A 22216-nucleotide genomic window follows, 5' to 3' on the forward strand; every position below is an offset into this window, starting at 1 on the left:
TTAAGGACAAATGAGGAGTGCCGGGTCCTGGCCACTGACGTGAAGACTGTGCCTACCTCTAGGAATGCAGAAGAAGAGGGAGCCATTCAACAGGCAAGCCTGGAACAGGCACATCCAGGTGCCAACTATGTGACTATGTTAACTACAATAATTATAATTATGGGAACTTAATATGTGCCAGGGGCTTTGCTCAATTCTTTACAGTAATCCTCTAAATTTGACCCTCATAAAAATTGTATGGGATAAATACTGCCGTATTATATTAGCATCCCCACTTAACAGATGAGGAAATAAAAGTATAGAGAGGTTAATGAATTCTATACTGCTTCCTCAAGAAGGGTATCAAGTCATCTTGCTTCACCCTTTAAAAATGGCTCTTTTATAATGCTTTTCAAAATTATGACATTAAATAAACCCTTTGAATTGAAAACCTCTATTAATTATAGGTACTAGCTGCAGCACATAGCACATCATCGGCCACTAAAACCCTAACACCAATTGTTTTTGTCTGGTTAGGACGGATGGATGAGTTGTTCTCTCTGAACACAGCTGGGTTTCATGAACAGTCAGTGAGCAGACTGAGGCAGTGGAGCAACAAGAATATCTCCAAATTGGGGAGAAATGGTACATAACGCCTAGGGCAAGGGGAACTGGGCGACTGGAGAAGGGGATAAGAAAAAGTTTCCCATTTTACGAAAAAAGAACTCTCGTGCACTGCTGGTGAGAATGCAAACTGGTGCAGCCTCTGTGGAAAACAGTATGAATGATCCTCAAAAAAATAAAAATAGAAATACCTTGTGATCCAGGAATTCCACTACTGGGTATTTATGCAAAGAAAATGAAAACACCAATTTGAAAAGATATATACACATCTATGTTTATTGCTGCATTATTTACAATCATCAAGATATAGAAGCAATGTACAAGTCACCAATAGACAAATGGATAATAAAGATAGGGTGTGTGTATGTGTGTGTATGCAACAGAATATTATATAGCCATAACAAAGGGTGAGATGGTGCCACCTGGGACATCATGGATGGGCCTAGGTGGTGTTATGCTAAGTGAAGTAAGTCACCTGAGAAAAACACCATACGATTTCACTTATATGCAGACTCTAAAAAACAAAACAAATAAAAAGCAGAAGCAGACCTCTAATTACAGAGAGCAAACTGATGGTTGCCAGAAGGGAGGGGATGGGGGATGGGCAAAATGGGTGAGGGGGAGTGGGAGATACAGGCTTTGAGTTACAGAATGAGTAACTCACAGGAATGAAAGGCACAGCACAGGGAATCTAGTTAATGATATTTTAATAGTGCTCAATGGTAACTGTACCTACACTTGTGGTGAGCGTAGCATAACAAAGAGAGATGTTGAATCACTATGTTGATTTATGCACACCTAAAACTAATACAACGTTGTGCATCAACTTCACTCAATTATTTTTAAAAGATCCAAAATCCATTTTCTACTCAAAGAAAGAAAAATTCTCCCATTTTACTGTCTACTCTTCTGTACCTTTCACATTTTTAGCCTTCGTGTATGCCTTAGGTATTCCAAAATTTCTATGTTTCAAGTTGGTACGTAAAAAGGACAATGAAGAACCCACAAGACCAATATTCTGCCTTGAGCAGGTCTGAGTAGACTGTATCAACAACATCCCGTTACCTGTGAAAGTTACCATCCATTTCTTTAGTAACCTGCTCTTCCTTTGGTCTCTTTGTTAGCTCAAGGAAGAGAGGCCAGGCTCCAAATAACTTTCAGCATGCAAGGCCTTCTGAAAGAGTTGGATGAATGAAAGGAGATTCTATTCCCCAAAGAACCAGGCTGAGTCCATGGGGAAGGTATGGGTCGTGAACCACTGCCTGACCGATTTAGCAAGTATCTCTCACACCGCACCAAGGGACCACTTCTACTGTTTTAGGCCAACATACACATAATACACGTAATATGCCCAGGATTGTCTCATTATTCCTATGAGTACAAGTCAAATGTCCAGTGAATTTTCAAGGAGAAAATGCACACAGAAAATATGGCTTTGGTGCTTGCCTATCCACATTGGGACATATTCTTTCACTGATTAACCATGTAGTCTGGGCCAAGTCACTTAACTTCTCTGTGACTCAGTTTTCCCAGATATGAGAAATGAAGATAAGCAAACAATACTTCTTATCTCACAGGATCATGGAGATAAGTGAAAGAAGTGACTATGGATGTATTTTGTAAACAAGCGTGCACACTCAAGTATTACAGCACAACGATTCCTTTCCCATTATCCACCCAGCAGTCCCCATGACAGAACTTCTCCCAAAGACTCTGAGTTCAGCACGCTTCCCACCACACCCTGCAGGCCCCCGGCAACCTGTGCAGTATTATTACACAATTAACTCTCTTCCAAGGAATTAAGAGAGTTCTTTTTTCTTCGAAGACGTAGGCACATCAGCATCACAGCCTCAGAACATCACTGAATCATTAAAACAGGTAACTCAACAATCCATAGCTGTGTGCCTGTCTTGCTCCCAAATGTTTTATGTATTAGGTCTTGCCATCTCTCCTCCCCATAAGCCATGTGACCTTGGATAAATCCTGTAACATATCTGATCCTTAATTTCCTCTTTACAAAGTTGGCTAATAATACTTTCCTTTCCTTATCATATTGGCCAGCAGGGTGTGGATCTACAAAGCAGCATGTCAATACATCTCAAAAACACTGAAGACCATAGTCATTGCTGTAGCATATACTGTCTCCCCCTATTAAAGTCTAAGCACAGGGAGGACAGGGGTATTGGCTGCTTTACTCACTGCTGTATCTTCAGAATCTAGAATAGTGCCTGGCACATAATATGCATTCAGTAAGTATTTGTCAATGAGTAACATAAATGCAAGAACTCTCCATCATCACCCATATTACTCTTTCAAGTGTTTATGTAAAATTTAAGGTCTAAAACTCAAAGCATCCTTTTTCTGTACATATTTATGTGTAACTTAACCCTTCAATGTCAATATTACAGAAGCAATTTTCTTCTTGAACACACAAAAGAAAGAACATATGAAAGTATGCCCCAGGCTGTATAGTACGAGGGCATCTGCAGAGAGAGGACTCCCTGACAATTGAGATCTAGACATTCTTAAAACTAATTAACTAGGGGCGCCTGGGTGGGCTCAGTCAGTTAAGCGTCTGCCTTTGGCTTGGGTCATGATCCCAGGGTCCTGGGATCGAGCCCCATGTTGGGTTCCCTGCTCAGTAGGGAGTCTGCTTCTCTCTGTCTCTCTCTCTCCCCCCCTCTACCCTTCCACCCCTGCTAATTCTCTTTCTCTCAAATAAATAAAATCTTAAAAAAAAAACTAATTAACTAATAGCAGTATCTAAAACTAATATCGAACATCCCCAATAATAAGGGGAATAGCAAGGCAAAAGAAATTAGAAGCCACTAAGGCCTAGCTAAGCAGAAACTGAGATGTTGGTTCTTTGGAGAATGGTTGTAATGATAGCTCCTGATGCCAATGCTCCTTCATCTGACTGCAGAAGCCACTCTCTCCCCTCCCAGGTATGTAGGGCCTCAGAGCCCTGCACCTTTCTGTTACACAGAGTCAATTTTAAATACTTAGAAATGATCACCATTGACACCCTTCTCAAAGCATAATTTAGCACTACCTATCAAAAACAAGTAAGCTTTAAAATTGTGGATGCCTTTTGACCCATTAATCACAATAAAAATATAAACCACTTAGATGTCCAACAAGAAGATGCTAATTTTTATAATTAATCATGTTTAAATGGTGACTAGTAGGAAAAAAAATCACATCCAAAAAACTACTTGGTCTCCATGGATGCACTCTCTCATGTATACACAGCACTTGATAATTCCAAACCACAAATACCTCATCCCTGAGACTCTACCTGATCAGGGATAAACAAGACTGAATATACCCATTTTGTAAATGATTGTATAAGATATATCCATTTTGCAAATTAGGAAATATTTTCCATATGTATAGGAGCCTGCCTGTGGACAAAAGTTGATAGGTAGTTGTGGCAAGCAAAAATTCTAAGATGCACCCCCACACACACCTGGGATTCCTACTACCTGGTGTATACATCCTATATAATCCCCTCCCCTTGAGTGTGAGTGAGCTCATGAAGAGGATAGGTTATCACGGCATGATTATTTTTTCTTATGTGGCAGAAGAGATCTTTTTTCAGATGGAATTAAGATACCTAATCAGTTGACTTTGAGCCGATCAGAAAGGTTATTCTGGGTGGGCCTGACCTAACCAGGTGAGATCTATAAAGAAATTCCAAGTCAGAGAGAAATTCTGCTTCTGCTCATGAAGAGGCAAACTGCTGCATGATAAGGGGAGGGCCATGTGGCAAGATATGACTGGTGGCCTCTAGGTGCTAAGATCAGCCCCCACTTGGCAGCCATCAAGAAAGCTGATGGGAACTCATTCCTTTAGCACAAGAAAATTAACAGTCAAGAACCTAAGGGAGTCTGGAAGCAGGTTTTTTTCTAGCGGATTCCCCAAGCGAGGACACAGCTGATCAAGACCTAGATTTTCAGCCCTGGGAGACCCTGAGCAGATGGCCAGTTAACCCATGCCTGAACTCCTGACCCACAGACACTTTGAGGTAATAAATGTGGACTGTTTTAAATCACCAAGTGTGTGGTTACTGTTATACAGCAATAAAAAACCAGTACAGTATGGAAACAGGTTCTAGAATGAAGTCACTCCGTGACTAATGGCTGATTTTCGAGTCCTGTTGTGCTTTATGCCCTCCCCAGTTCCCAGGTCTAAGATCTGAGTGAGTCTCAGCAAGAACAGCAAGTGCTGACTCATATTTTACCCTCTGTCTTCAAGCATAGCAGAAGCAAATAGCCAGCAACAAAGAAGATAAACTGCATGCCAACAGGATCAAGAAAAGCAGCTCCAACCATCTCTAATGAGTCTACAGGACTGCCCCATTTGACAAGGGTATCAGACAGGCTCTGAGGTGGCAAGCTTTGCATCAACACACTCCAACACTGTGCTGTTTGCTATTCTGATTTTCTAGGGGACAAAGAACAAGTTCACAAGTGCACTCAATCGCTGTCAAATCAGCCGCCCTACTTGTATCTCTCTGGAGCAGAGCCTGCTGGTTCTGGGTCTCATTAGAGTAAATGAGCACTGTTTCCCCTGCTTGTCACTTCTACAGGCAAATGGGGGATGGGGGTATCTTGGAAAGTGATGCAACTGCTTCTAGAATTATTTTTTGAGATGCTTCCTGATATCCAGCAAACACTGCCCCAAGTATGTAAGGGCACCTTCCCAGCATCCCCATAGCAGAGGATAGGATCCCCTTCCTTCTCCCCCTGAGAGATCAGAGATGCCTCCCTTTCCCACAGCAATTGCTGGAAATATTGCCTAGCATGATATAAACCACCAGACCTCCCACCTCATGCAACCAAATATATTATGCACATTAAGGTAAGAATAAGATCCAAGGAAATGGTTTGCCTTCCTTCTTCCCACATTCTGGTAAACTTTTGGGGAAGATAAACACAGATACAATTGTCTGCAAGACTGCAATAGCCTCCAAGTTGGTCTTCTTGCCTCCAGCCTTACTTCCTCCAATCCCTCCAATCTGCTGAGAGCTAACTTTCTAAAATACAAATGTAATAGAGTTAGTCACATACTCTGGCCTCCATATGCAAAGAAAACATCGCTTAAAAGTCTTCTAGGCCTTAGAGGTAAAACACAGATTCTCTTGCATGATTTACAAGGCTCTTTAGGACACTACCACCCCAACCACCATCCTTCCAAACTCTTCCAAACTCAATGCTCCCCAATTTTAAATTAACTTGCAATTCTCAAGACCCACTATAACTGCCTCACCTCAATGCTATAGAACATATTGTTTCTTCCACTCAAAATATTCTTCCTCTACCCCTCACCTGATTAACTCTGATTCAATCCCTCAAATCTTAGCTTAGAATCATTTCCCCTGAAAAGCCCGCTCTTTTCTCCCAATGGTGGACAAGGTCACCTTGCGAGGGGCTTTCTCTTCCTCCCTGGCTAACGGGCCACTCAGCACTCCCTAATGAAATTGCTTATCCATGGTTCTCTCTCACACTGGACTGGAAACTCATTGGCTTTATCCAGTTCACTGTTTTTTCTCCATAGCAGTATCTGGCAGAGTAGGCAGTAAGTAAATGGTGATGAAGGAAGGAAGGGACAAGGGAATGAAATCATTTTTTAAAGATGTTTCTGCACAAATTTTATTTGCATATTCAAAGCACTCTAGGATATAACCTCAACCTCTTCTACCACATCCCTCCACACTCTAGAGCATCCAGTCAGACTGAACCATTTATGTCCCATCCACTCCCTCCCCCTAATTCTACCTCAGAGCTTCTGTTCACACTGCCCCCTCAGTAAAAATACCACATACCACAGTCCACTGTCAAGACATTTCCTCCCTGAACACTTACTTGGTTCCCCTGATGCAGAATTATTCTGTCTCCTCCTTGTCCTGATGTCATGATGCTTATGCCTTCTGATGAGCACTTTGGAATTTTTGCCTTGTTTATGTGTCTATTTTCTCAATTGAAATACAAATTCCTTAAGGACAGCAACAGTGTTTTAGTCATCATCACAGAGCCTAAGATGGTCCTCAATAAATATTTATAATGTTATGTAATATTTAGTCCACTTATGCAAGATAATTTTGTGCTGTAGTTTTAGGATTAAAAGGAATAGTAATAATTTAAAAAATAATAATATAAACCTATTAGATACTAACCTGTATACAGCTCTAAATGAATTTTTATTAGAGAGAGAGAGAACACGCAAGCTGGGGGAGGGGCTGAGGGAGAGAGAGAGAGAATCTCAAGCAGGCTCCACACCCAGCACGGAGCCTGACATGGGGCTAGATCTCACAACCCTGAGATCATGACCTGAGCACAAATCAAGAGCCAGCCAGGCGCCCCTGAATGAATGTTTTATATTCATTCCTTATGATCTACCAAAATTGCATGGTGGTTATTAGTATCCCCATTATGCAGACAGTTAATTTATACAAGCTGACGAAGATCACACAGTGAGTACTGGGCAGATCCAAGATTGAACTCAGGCTTGTCTGGCACCCGCAGCTGACTTTTTTCCACCTACACTGTATTTGCTCATTCTGAGTGTGCAATATGACTCCAGAAGTTTGCAGTATTTCAACAGTGTAACCCTCCAAGTAAAGCCTGGTTTTACTTTTTCCAGTCTCATCGTACTTAAGATGAACCTATAGCCTACAGTCGTACAAAACTTCTCTTGGAGTCAGGGACATGCCTACTGTGGCTCACAGACCACAGGCCATCAGTGGTCTGCAAGGAAGAAATGTGCTCCCCCAGGGCACCTGTCCATCAGTGATGCCCATTAACTAGACAACACTAATCTCTACCTGGTCAAGAATCCAGTATCTGGCTTATGTAATCCCAATCCACATAACTAGGACAAAATAAATGCCTCCTCACAAGTGGCAACAGAGCCCTGAGTGTTGACTCTTTGCAAGGGAATTTCAAGGAGGGCCACAGAAGGCAACATGATAGCAGCCAAGGGTTGGGGCTTGGTATTTTATCACATCCTTCAAGTTACTTTCCAAGTAGCTTGCACAGTGCTCGACACTTTATAGTCATTATCTTGTTAATCCATAAACCCCGGTGTGTTATTATTACCCCCCCATATAGAAATGAAAAAAGCGACACAGAGTAGTGAAATAATATGGCCTAGGTTGCCCAGCTAAAAGTAGAAAAGCAATCGAACACAGGTCTGCCTCATCCCGTAGCCCCACTCATGACCATTTTGATACAGTGTTTCTACTATTTATCTCTGTCCGTATCTTACAGTGCATCACCCAAGCTTCCACCTGAAGAGCATGCTCAGAATTGCTCTGTTTCTGCCTAAGTGATCCAAACAAAACAAAGAAAGCTCCTGGGCACACCAACCCAAATAACCTCTCACTCCAGGGGCATTCAAAACCCAAAGCTAGTTTCCCAAGCATCTGGGCATTTGTCCCAACTCCTGACCTATTTCCAACTTGTGTAATTACATTGTCTTTCTAATTGCCCTTGGGTGTTCCGCTGGGTGAAACCAAAGCCCAGCCTGTCCTCAGGCACTGAGCAATGTTGCTAGGCACCAATTAAATGGCTGTTTCTACACACCAGAAGATGGAGATACATATCTGAAGTGAATAGAAATCTTCTTCCAGAGTTTCACAAGTTAAAGCAACTCAAAATTGCCTGGGTGTTCTTTTAGGGGCAGAGATTTCATACTTTAAAGGTATACACTCTTGGGGCGCCTGGGTGGCTCAGATGGTTAAGCGTCTGCCTTCGGCTCAGGTCATGATCCCAGGGTCCTGGATCGAGTCCCGCATCGGGCTCCCTGCTAAGTGGGGAGCCTGCTTCTCCCTCTGCCTCTGCCTCTCTCTCTCTCTCTGACTCTCATGAATAAATAAATAAAACATTAAAAAAAAAAATAAAGGTATACACTCTTAAAGGATTAAGCTAGTGATCAAACAGTGGCCTTTGGAAAAGTATTACTGAACTACTACATTTTTTAAAATTCAAGTGATTCCTTTGGAGGTGAGAGGATTGTTCTTTTTCCCTTTCCAGGCTATTTCCACTATTTTCAAATTTTATCTCCTCATCAAAACTATGCCATTAATGGGAGAAGGAAGCGAACTGCTGAAGGTATGAAGACAATCAAAGAGAGAATAAAACTCCATCTCATTTATAGGGTGTGAATCAAGGCCGCTAAGCCTCAGACAAGAGGCTAGATGCAAGACCCTTCCAAGTACAATTATTGCACATACACTTCTTTGATCTAAAGATCGAAAACTGATCTTTAGAAGATAATCAGTCCTTAAGATATACTAAAATAATGATCATAGTAACTTTTAGGGGGTACCACATAAACAGACATTTTACATGCATTATTTCATATACACATAAGAATCCACTGAGGTGGAAACTACCATTGCCTCCACTTTACAGGTGAGTGAATGGAACCTGAAAAAAGATCAAGGTATTTGTCCAGTGCCACACATCTGGCAAATGGTGGAACCAAGACTCAAGCCCAGGTCTCTCAGACTCTAGAACCTAACCTCCTCTTAATTTCCAAAATCCTACATTGTGTCTGTATATTTTCAATACTGGGATAGTTGTTTTGTTTTTTTTTTTTCCCCTTGGAATAGTCCCAAAGGACTTGCCCAGAATTGGGACTCCTCTCTGCCAAAGAAAGCCATTCTCTAAACTGAATCACACATTTCCCAGTTAGAAGAAAATTTATGGAGATGAAATGAATAATGAAAAACCAACTGGAAGAGAAACCCAGCATAAGAAAGAGATGGAACATAAGAAACTAGAGGATTTGACACTCTTCCTTTTTGAAAAGAGAGTAGAAGGAACCACAGAGGTCATCGGCTCCAACTGCCTTGATCAGATGAGACAAGGAGAAGTGACTTTTTCAGTCTCAGGACCACTGCAATGGCACAAATGTGAAAGCACTCCGAATCTACTTCACAACTGTCAGTATTACCACTGCTAGTATTGTTGTGACTATCAATATTGCCACTACTATCATAACAACTATTGTGGTAGAAATCCTGTTACACACGGTGACCCCCATGAAATGGGCTCCAGGAAGTATGGTGGTACTTGTGATTTATGGATGAGATGATGGGGCACACTACAGGGATCTTCAAACCAGGTCTGTTACCCTAAGACATCACAGTCCTCACCTGACTGTCACCTAAACACACACACACACACACACACACACACACACACACACACACAGCCTCCAGCCCATTCTTTCATTGACCAGTCTTCCAAGTACTTACAAATATCTAAAAAGATCTTATTTAATTGGATGTTTACTCTCAGTCCCTTCCCCTTGTTATGTAATTTAAGCTCTTGGAGAACATGAATTCTATCTTTCTGGGATGTCACTATCCCCAGAGCCATGAATAAATTATTTATTCAATTAAGGAAGATACCACTGACATGAGTCACTGCAATGCATAAATGTTCCCTTTTATCCAGATCTGTTTGGAGCAAGATGGATTCTATCAACAACAACAACAAAACAACAACAACAAGATGAGGGGAACCCAGAACATTTCCTTAGTTTTGTATCTTATGATGAGGTGATCCCCCTAGCATCATATGTTTACCAGGTAATCTTGTCAATAGCATACATCCTTGTTAGCACTTAGGAATCAGAGAAAAGTTCTAATCTATTGTCCTCCCTTGTTTGTTTCTGTAATGAAAGTAAGTGTAGCCATTGGTCAATACTTGGCAATTCCTGGCACAGGAGTGCATACCAGGTTGCACTAAAGCCAGTTCAAGCCTTGCTAAGATAGTATGTGAGATCTTAGATGATGGTCTCGACCTGGATTAGGTGGTGCTTTAGACTTAAGAGTCTATTCTTCAAGACAATCTGTAATCACATAAACATCAAAATGAGCAAGAAATAGATTGGTCTTTTCAAAAACACATAACTCTGACTTTAAAAGACTAGTTATGAAGGTCCCTACGTAGTTTTAAAATTGCACTTCAGATAAAGGTAACTATTATATCCTACATAAAACTCTAAGACGACAACATGGGGTCATGTTACACTGTTAAGATGTGAGCTCATAAATACAAAGATTGTAGACTCAGTGTGCTGAAGAGTTGGATAAGAATGAGTTAATTCCTATAACAACAGAATACAGCTTGAAAAAATAGAAAGAAGAGGACAAAATGGGAGTGGGGATGTAGAGGCATGAGCATAGGTAGAATGCATTGGAGGCCTTTTGTTAAAATGTTCCATGCCAAACTCCCTGAAAACTGTAGCAGGTATCCGGAGCTAAAAGATCTGACACAGGAATAATTGCTTTGGAGTCATGGGACTATACTCTGGATCCACTGGTAAGGTCATAAACACGGCTGCTCAGTGTCTCATCATGGCTCCAAGATTCCTCACCTCAAATCTTAGTCTTCTATTCTTTTTCCTGCTCAATGTGATATAAAAATTTTCTAAGTATGATGTCAGGAAGTTACCAAGGGTTGGCCCTCAGAGATCTTTTCTTTGGTCCATCCAATGTTTCATAAAAAAATTCAATCAACATTCATAAATTGAAAATTCCATATTAAAAACAATCAGCTTTCCAGATTCTCTTGAATTTCATTTTCTCTCTGGCACAGAGTCTATATTCCCAGAAGGCAAAAATCAGCTGAAGCTGAAGATAATCTGCCACCTTTGGATAGAGCATGTGCTCTATGGTTTTGCATGGTGTCCACCACCCTCTATTGTCTCCCAACCTCAGGGTCTGTGTTGGCATTTATCAGTACACTCACATTAGGGTTTTTTGTTTCGTTGATTCGTAGGCTGGTTTTACTAGTACACAATTGTTTTTTGGAATTGGTGTCACTATCAAAAATCAGAAATCACAAGATAAAGAGAGATACATTTTTCAAAAAGAATCAAAATTCACTTGGAAAGGATAAGGCCAGAGTGCTCAAAACAACTTTCAAGTACAAACTGGAGGATTCACCCTCCAAACAACATAACTATAGTAATTAAGGCGGTGAGATACTGGCACATGAAAAATAATCAGTAGAATAGAATGGATTCAAGAAACAGATGAAAAAAATAAATAGATATATGGCAACATGACGTATGGCATTACTAATCAAGAAAGATAGACTGTTCAACAGATGGATATCAATATTACAAAATAAAATAAATTATAATATTTTATGCCAGTTCCTGGTGTGTTAAAGCCCTAAATGTAGAGACTGGAAAAAGATGGCAGAGGAGAACAGGACCCTATTCCAACTGGTCCCTGGAATTGAGCTGGATATCTACCAGACCACTCTGAACACCCATGAAATCAGCCTGAGATGTAAGCAGATAAATCTGGATCTCTACAAACAGAAGATCGCAGGCAGTTGGTTTCTAGATACGAAGCAGGGAACCGTGATTCCATGGGCAGATATCGGAGGATAAATGGCAGCAGGACGGAGCCTGGCCGTGGGGATCCTACACCGCTGGTGAGCGACAGCCTCGCGTGCTTGGGATGGGGCACAGACTCTCAGACCAGTAGCAACAGGGAAAGGAATTTAGGGCAGCCCCCCAGACAGAAACCCGGAGCTGCAGGGCTGCGCGTGTGAACTGGGGGTGTCTGGCGGTTTTAGAAGCACAAAGAGCAGAGATGTGCCCCGACCTGGAGGCAGGACTGGGAGTGCTGTAGAGGGGCACACAACCCAGGACACTGCAGTTTATAGCAGCACAGACAGAAACGGAGAGTGTGGCCTGGAGAGCTCAATGAAGAACAGACTGTGATCTTTCTGTTCTGAGGCAGAGGGCTGGAACCAGTCTCTTCTGCTCTGACTCTCAGAAGAGACACAGAAAGCCACCAGGGAAAACCACCAGAGAACAAAAGCCCCAAAAAACCGGTTTTCACTGAGCACATCCCCCGCCATAGGGGGCAGAACAACTCTGCCCAAACAGCATTGCCTGAGTAACAGCATTGCAGGCCCCTTCCCCAGAAGACAGGCTGGGAAAACAAGAGGCCAGCAACCCTAAGGTCCCTAGAAAACAAGTGCATCTTGCTTGGGTTGTGGTCAACAATTTGGACTCTATACATTCCCTCAAACACCCATCAAAAGAATGATTAGGAGGAGGAACCCCCAAAATAGGAAAGACTCAGATTATGACTTATGCTGCAGATTTACAAATGGATGCAGATATAACCAAGATGTCAGAGATGGAATTCAGGCCAGCAATTGTGAAGACAATGGCTAGAATGGAGGAATTAATTAATGGCAACATAGAGTCTCTAAGGGCAGAAATGAAAGGTGAATTGGCAGAACTTAAAAATGCTATCAATGAGATCCAATCCAATCTAGATAATCTAACAGCTAGGGTAAGTGAGGCAGAAGAACGAATCAGTGACCTGGAAGACAATTTAATAGATAAAAAGGGAAAAGAGGAGGCCAGGGAACAACAACTCAGAATCCATGAAAATAGAATCAGAGAAATAAGTGACACCATGAAACATTCCAATGTCACAACTATTGGAATCCCAGAGGGGGTGGACAAAGAAAGAGAACTAGAAGATATATTTGAGCAAATCGTAGCTGAGAACTTCCCTAATCTGGGGGATGAAACAAACATTCGTGTCCTAGAGGCAGAAAGGACCCCTCCCAAGATCAAGGAAAACAGGCCAACACCCCAGCATGTAATAGTAAAACTCGCAAGTCTTAGAACCAAGGAAACCATCCTAAGAGCAGTTGGGGGAAGACATTCCTTACGTACAGAGGGAGGAACATCAGAATAATGTCAGACATATCCACAGAGACCTGACAAGCCAGAAAGGCATGGCAAGGAATATTCAGGGTACTAAACAAGAAGAACATGCAGCCAAGAATACTTTATCTGGCAAGGCTGTATTTAGAATGGATGGAGAGATGCAGAGCTTCCAAGACTGGCAGAAACTGAAAGAATACGTGACCCCTAAGCCGGCCCTGAAAGAAATATTAAGGGGGGGTTCTATAAAAGAAGAAAGACCCCAAGAGTGATATACAACAGAAATTTACAGGGACAATCTATAAAAATAAGGTCTTCACAGGCAACATAATGACAATTAATTCATATCTTTCAATAATCACTCTCAATGTGAACGGCCTAAATGCGCCCATAAAATGGCACAGGGTTGCAGAATGGATAAAAAGACAGGACCCATCCATAGGCTGTCTACAAGAGACTCATTTTGAACCTAAAGATACATCCAGACTGAAAATGAAGGGATGGAGATCCATCTTCCATGCCAACGGACCTCAAAAGAAAGGTGGGGTAGCAATTCTTACATCAGACAAATTAGATTTTAAACTAAAGACTGTAGTTAGAGACACAGAAGGACACTGTATCATTCTTAAAGGGTCTATCCAACAAGAAGATCTAACAATTGTAAATATCTACACCCCCAACATGGGAGCAGCCATCTACATAAGTCAACTGTTAACCAAAATAGCCATATTGATAACAATATGTTAATAGTATGAGACCTCAATACTCAACTCTCAGCAATAGACAGATCATCTAAGCAGAAAATCAACAAAGAAACAAGAGGTTTGAATGGCACAGTGGATCAGATGGACCTCATAGATATATACAGAACATTCCACCCTAAAACAACAGAATACTCATTCTTCTCGAGCGCACATGGAACTTTGTCCAGAATAGACCACATACTGGGTCACAAATCAGGTCTCAACTGATACCAAAAGATTGAGATTATTCCCTGCATATTCTCAGACCACAATGCTTTAAAACTGGAACTCAATCACAAGAAAAAATTTGGCAGAAATTCAAACACTTGGAAGCTAAAGACCGCTCTGCTCAAGAACGTTTGGGTCAACCAGGAAATCATAGAAGAACTTAAACAATTCATGGAAACCAATGAGAACGAAAACACATCAGTTCAAAAATGATGAGATACTGCAAAGGCGGTCCTAAGGGGGAAATACATAGCCATCCAAGCCTCATTCAAAAAAATAGAAAAATCCCGAATTCACCAACAAACTCTACACCTGAAAGAACTAGAGAAAAAGCAACAAATGATGCCTAAGCCACGCATTAGAGGAGAAATAATCAAGATTAAAGCAGAGATCAATGAATTAGAAACCAGAAACACAGTAGATCAGATCAACGAAACTAGAAGCTGGTTCTTTGAAAGAATTAATAAGACTGATAAACCCCTGGTCAGACTTATCAAAAAGAGAAAGGACCCAAATAAATAAAATCATGAATGAAAGAGGAGAGATCACAACCACCACCAAAGAAATACAAACAATTATAAGAACATATTATAAGCAACTATATCCCAGCAAATCAGATAATGTGGAAGAAATGGATGTATTCCTAGAGATGTATCAACTACCAAAACTGAACCAGGAAGAAATAGAAAACCTGAACAGACCTATAACCACTAAGGAAATTGAAGCAGTCATCAAAAATCTCCCAACAAACAAAAGCCCAGGGCCAGATGGCTGCCCAGGGGAATTCTACCAAACATTTAAAGAAGAAGTAATATCTATTCTTCTGAAACTGTTCCAAAAAATAGAAATGGAAAGAAAACTTCCAAACTCGTTTTATGAGGCCCACCATTACCTTGATCCCCAAACCAGACAAAGACCCCATCAAAAAGGAGAATTACAGACAAATATCCTTGATGAACATGGATGCAAAAATTCTCACCAAAAGACTAACCAATAGGATCCAACAGTACATTAAAAGGATTATTCACCATGACCAAGTGGCATTTATCCCTGGGCTGCAAGGTTGGTTCAACATCCACAAATCAATCAACGTGATACAATACATTAACAAAAGAAAGAACAAGAACCATATGATCCTCTCAGCACATGCAGAAAAAGCATTTGACAAAATACAGCATCCTTTCTTGATCAAAACTCTTCAGAGTATAGGCATAGAGGGTACATACCTCAATATCATAAAAGCCGTCTATGAAAAAACCCACAGCGAATATCATTCTCAATGGGGAAAAACAGAGCTTTCACCCTAAGGTCAGGAACACGGCAGGGATGTCCACTATCATCACTGCTATTCAACATAGTATTAGAAGTCCTAGCCACAGCAATCAGATAACAAAAAGAAATCAAAGACATCCAAATTGGCAAAGAAGAAGTCAAACTCACTCTTTGCAGATGATAGGATACTTTATGTGGAAAACCCAAAAGACTCCACCCCAAAACTGCTAGAACTCATACAGGAATTCAGTCAAGTGGCAGGATATAAAATCAATGCACAGAAATCAGTGGCATTCCTATACAAGAGAGAAGGAAGAGAAATTAAGGAGTCGATCCCATTTACAATTGCACCCAAAACCATAAGATACCTAGGAATAAATCTAACCGAAGAGGCAAAGAATCTGTACTCAGAAAACTATAAAATACTCATGAAAGAAACTCAGGAAGACACAAAGAAATGGAAAAACGTTCCGTGCTCGTGGATTGGAAGAACAAATAGGGTGAAGATGTCAATGCTACCTAGAGCAATCTACACATTCAATGCAATCCCCATCAAAATACCATCCACTTTTTTCAAAGAAATGGAACAAATAATCCTAAAATTTGTATGGAACCAGAAAAGACCCCGCATAGCCAGAGGAATGTTGAAAAAGAAAAGCAAAGCCGGTGGCATCACAATTCCAGACTTCCAGCTCTATTACAAAGCTGTCATCATCAAGACAGTATGGTTCTAGCACAAAAATAGACACATACATCAATGGAACAGAATAGAGAGCCCAGAAATGGACCCTCAACTCGATGGTCAACTCATCTTTGACAAAGCAGGAAAGAATGTCCAATGGAAAAAAGTCTCTTCAACAAATGGTGTTGGGAAAATTGGACAGCCACATGCAGAAGAATGAAACTGGACCATTTCCTTATACCACACACAAAAATAGACTCAAAATGGGTGGAAGACCTCAATGTGAGACAGGAGTCCATCCAAATCCTAAAGGAGAACACAGGCACCAGCCTCTTCGACCTCAGCCACAGCAACTTCTTCCTAGAAACATCGCCAAAGGCAAGGGAAGCAAGGACAAAAATGAACTCTCGGGACTTCATCAAGATAAAAAGCTTTTACACAGCAAAGGAAACAGTCAACAAAACCAAAAGACAACTGACAGAACGGGAGAAGATATTTGCAAATGACATATCAGATAAAGGGCTAGTATCCAAAATCTATAAAGAACTCATCAAACTCAACACCCAAAGAACAAAGAATCCAATCAAGAAATGGGCAGAAGACATGAACAGACATTTTTCCAAAGAAGACATCCAAATGGCCAACAGACACATGAAAATGTGCTCAACATCGCTCGGCATCGGGGAAATCCAAATCAAAACCTCAATGAGATACCACCTCACACCAGTCAGAATGGCTAAAATTAACAAGTCAGGAAACGACAGATGTTGGTGGGGATGCGGAGAAAGGGGAACCCTCCTACACTGTTGGTGGGAATGCAAGCTGGTGCAGCCACTCTGGAAAACAGTATGGAGGTTCCTCAAAAAGTTGAAAATAGAGCTACCATATGATCCAGCAATTGCACTACTGGGTATTTACCCCAAAGTTACAAATGTAGGGATCCGAAGGGGTATGTGCACCCCAATGTTTATAGCAGCAATGTCCACAATAGCCAAACTATGGAAAGAGCCAAGATGTCCATTAGACAGATGAATGGGTAAAGAAGATGTGGGGCATATATACATGGAATATTACGCAGCCATCAAAAGGAATGAAATCTTGCCATTTGCAATGACGTGGATGGAACTGGAGAGTATTATGCCGAGTGAAATAAGTCAATCAGAGCAAGACATGTACCATATGATCTCACTGATATGAGGAATTCTTAATCTCAGGAAACAAACTGAGGGTTGCTGGATTGGTGGGGGGTGGGAGGGATGGGGTGGCTGGGTGATAGACATTGGGGAGGGTATGTGCTATGGTGAGCGCTGTGAATTGTGTAAGACTATTGAATCACAGATCTGTACCTCTGAAACAAATAATACATTATACATTAAAAAAAAAAGAAGAAGAAGAAGAAGATAGTAGGAAGGGAAAAATGAAGGGAGGGGAATCGGAGGGGGAGACGAACCATGAGACAGTATGGACTCTGAAAAACAAACTGAGGGTTCTAGAGGGGAGGGGGTGGGAGGATGGGTTAGCCTGGTGATGGGTACTAAAGAGGGCATGTACTGAATGGAGCACTGAGTGTTATACACAAGCAATGAATCATGGAACACTACAACAAAAACTAATGATGTAATGTATTATAATTAACATAACATAATAAACAAAAAAAAAAGAATTAATAAGATCGATAAACCACTGGCCTGACTTATCCAAAAGAAAAGAGAAAGGACCCAAATTAATAAAATTATGAATGAAAGGGGAGAGACCACAACTAACACCAAAGAAATAGAAACAATTATTAGAAATTATTATCAACAACTATATGCCAATAAACTGAGCAATCTGGGTGAAATGGAGGCCTTCCTGGAAACCTATAAGCTGCCAAGACTGAAACAAGAAGAAATTCACAATCTGAATAGCCCAAGAACGAGTAACGAGATTGAAACAGTGATCCAAAACCTCCCAAAAAACAAGAGTCCAGGGCCTGATGGATTCCCTGGGGAATTCTACCAAACATTCAAAGAAGAAATAATACCTATTCTACTGAAGCTGTTTCAAAAAATAGAAACAGAAGGAAAACTTCCAAACTCATTCTATGAGGCCAGCATTACCTTAATCCCCAAACCAGGCAAAGACCCCATCAAAAAGGAGGATTTCAGACCGATATCCCTGATGAATATGGATTCCAAAATCCTCACCAAAAGACTAGCCAATAGGATCCAACAGTACATTAAAAGGATCATCCACCACGACCAAGTGGGATTTATCCCCGGGATGCAAGGGTGGTTCAACATTCGCAAATCAATCAATGTGATAGAACTCATTAATAAGAGGAAGGAGAAGAACCATATGGTCCTCTCAATTGATGCAGAAAAAGCATTTGACAAAATACAACATCCTTTCCTGATTAAAACTCTTCAGAGTATAGGGGTAGAGGGAACATTCCTCAAGTTCATAAAATCCGTCTATGAAAAACCCACAGCAAATATCATCCTCAATGGGGAAAAGCTGAGAGCCTTTCCTCTAAGGTCAGGAACACAGCAGGGATGTCCTCTACCACCACTGTTATTCAACACAGTACTAGAAGTCCTAGCCACAGCAATCAGACAACAAAAAGAAATCAAAGGCATCCAAATTGGCAAAGAAGTCAAACTCTCTTTTCACAGATGATATGACACTTTATGTGGAAAACTCAAAAGACTCCATCCCCAAATTACTAGAACTCATACAGCAATCAGTAATGTGGCAGGATACAAAGTCAATGCACAGAAGTCAGTTGCTTTCTTATACACTAACAATGCAACTGTAGAAAGAGAAATTAGAGAAACGATTCCATTTACAATAGCGCCAAAACCATAAGCTATCTCGGAATAAGCCTAACCAAAGAGGTAAAGGAGCTATACTCTAGGAACTACAAAACACTCATGAAAGAAATTGAAGAAGACACAAAAAGATGGAAAAATATTCCATGCTCATGGATCGGAATAAACATCGTTAAAACGTCTATGCTACCCAGAGCAATCTATACCTTCAATGCCATCCCGATCAAAATTCCAAAGACATTTTTCAGAGTGCTGGAACAAACAATCCTAAAATTTGTATGGAATCAAAAAAGACCCCGAATCGCCAAGGAAATGTTGAAAAAGGAGAACAAAGTTGGGGGCATCATGTTGCCCGATTTCAAGCTATATTACAAAGCAGTGATCACCAAGACGGCATGGTACTGGCACAAAAACCAGACATACAGACCAATGGAACAGAATAGAGAGCCCAGATATAGACCCTCAACTCTATGGTCAAATAATCAACAAAGCAGGAATAAATATGCAATGGAAAAAAGACAGTCTCTTCAATAAATGGTGCTGAGAAAACTGGACAGCCACATGCAGAAGAATGAAACTCGACCATTCTCTAACACCATACACAAAGATAAAGTCAAAGTGGATGAAAGACCTCAATGTGAGACAGGAATCCATCAAAATTCTAAAGGAGAACATAGGCAATAACTTCTTTGACATCGGCCACGGCGACTTCTTTCAAGATACATCTCCAAAAGCTAGTGAAACAAAAGCAAAAATGAACTTTTGGGACTTCATCAAGATAAAAAGCTTCTGCACAGCAAAGGAAACAGTCAACAAAACAAAGAGGCAACCCACAGAATGGGAGAAGATATTTGCAAATGACACTACAAATAAAGGGCTGGTATCCAAGATCTATAAAGAACTTCTCAAACTCAACACCCAAAAAACAAATAATCAAGTCAAAAAATGGGCAGAAGACATGAACAGACACTTCTCCAAAGAAGACATACAAATGGCTAACAGACACATGAAGAAATGTTCATCATCATTAGCCATCAGGGAAATCCAAATCAAAACCACACTGAGATACCACCTTACACCAGTTAGAATGGCAAAAATGGACAGGGCAAGAAACAACAAACGTTGGAGAGGTTGTGGAGAAAGGGGAACCCTCTTACACTGTTGGTGGGAATGCAAGTTGGTACAGCCACTACAGCGCCTGGCCCATAGTAGGTATTCCATAAATACTAGTTCAATCATTGTTTGTAGAAATAAGAGATTATTTTTTCTCTTGCTCTTCAGAAGTTTACTGCTGGATTTACCCAAATTAAAGAGTTCTAATAGTAATAATAGCTGACTCAAGAGAATCCCTAGCATGCAGGCAAGGATTCAGTGTTAGCTTTGGGATCCTGGTGCATAAAAATGCTCTTCTTTCCCTTAAAACGGACCCAATGTAAATTTTGTTAAAATAGGAAAAATCAGTGTGGGAAAGTAAAGTTTTCAGATTAAAGTCAAATGACTGAGGTGCCTGGCTGACTCAGTCGGTAGAGCATGCAACTCTTGATCTTCAAGTCATGAGTTCAAGCATCACACTGGGTCTAGAGATTGCTTAATTAATTAATTGAATTAAATAAAAGGATAAACTCAGACCTGGTAATTACTCAATGACTCTACCCTCTGACCTCATCAAAGATACATTAGCTAAAAGTAAAATGATTTCTTAAGTGCTACCAGATACATCAAGCACAAATTCTTGACCTTGAATGTTAACTCTCAGAGTTAGAACACTGAAGGTAACTTATCCAAAAAAGAGGCAGAGGTCCCTTTTTGTTCGTGAAATTTCCATTCTATCATCTATGATATGTTAAATACTCTACATTGTTTTTCTTGCTGCCTCCTCACAACATCCAGTAATAGGGGTGCCATTATTTCCCCTCCCGTATGCCACAAGTTGATAAACTGATGCTTAAGTCCTATAACATGCCAAAGTCACACAGCCAGTATGTGACAGACAATTCAGTTAACATTTATTAATTACTATGTGCCAGTCGATATGCTAGGCACTAAGGCGACAATCAAGAGTGAACAAGACAACAACCCTGCAAAAACCATGAGCTAAGGAAAGACATCGAAAGCAGACATGCCTGAGCACATGCTCTAAAACCGCTCCTTTTATTGCAAGATACTGATGTGACAATTTCAAGGACTGTGAAGAAAAAATGTTTTAAGGAAAGTGAAAGCAAAACCCAGGGCAGGCAGCAAATGTGGTCAAAAGGCAGCCTCACACCCCCACTAAGACCCAGTCCCTGCACAGGTCCAGCCCCTGATGAAGTAGTAAGGAGGAAATATAACCCGGTACAAGAATAAAGAGTAACCGGGAGGGGTTACTTTCACCAGTGTGTTCCAGAAAAGCCTCCATGAAGACATGGTACGTAAGCTGAGATTGTCAAGATGAGAAGTTTGAGGCAGATACATCAGGACTTGAGGCAGAAATATCTCTGCATGTTGAAGCACGCCTGGAGAGGAGGAAGAAAAGTGGAGTCAGGTAAGAGAGAGGCTGGAGTTAGGGAAGGGACCACAACACAGAGGAAGGCTCACGGCACAGACTGAGATCACATTGCACTTTCCAACTGGCAGTAACATATTGTTATTACCTGGATCACATGGAGTGCTCACCAACAGCCCAGGGATAATTAAGGTCAGCACCAATACCTCATTTCCATCTGGAACTCTGCAGCTGGTTCTTTTTAACCTTAGTTCAAAGTTAGAAACCTCAGGCGGTTTTTGGAATACAGACAATAACATCCCACTCTAAGTAGGTATTATGATAAACATCATTACAATAGCAGTCATACTGCAATATATAAATGTATTCAAGTATTACAACATATACCTTACATTTATACAATGCTACATGTCAAATTTATCCAATAAAAATAGAATAAGCAAAAAAAAAGAAAAAGAAAAAGAAACCGCCTCATTCCCATTTCAACCTTTCATACCCTTTGTATCCATTTTTCTCACCATACTAGAATACAATTTTGTTTTAAAGCAAGGCTCACAGAAACTAGCACAGTGCTTTGCCCATGGTAAGTGCTCAACAATTGTTAGTTAAGCTGATATTCAGATGCAAACATGGGCCTAATTGCTGGAAATTTTGAGCATTCATAACTGCAGGC

Source organism: Neomonachus schauinslandi, chromosome 7, assembly GCF_002201575.2.
Source record: "Neomonachus schauinslandi chromosome 7, ASM220157v2, whole genome shotgun sequence".
Lineage (NCBI taxonomy): Eukaryota > Metazoa > Chordata > Mammalia > Carnivora > Phocidae > Neomonachus > Neomonachus schauinslandi.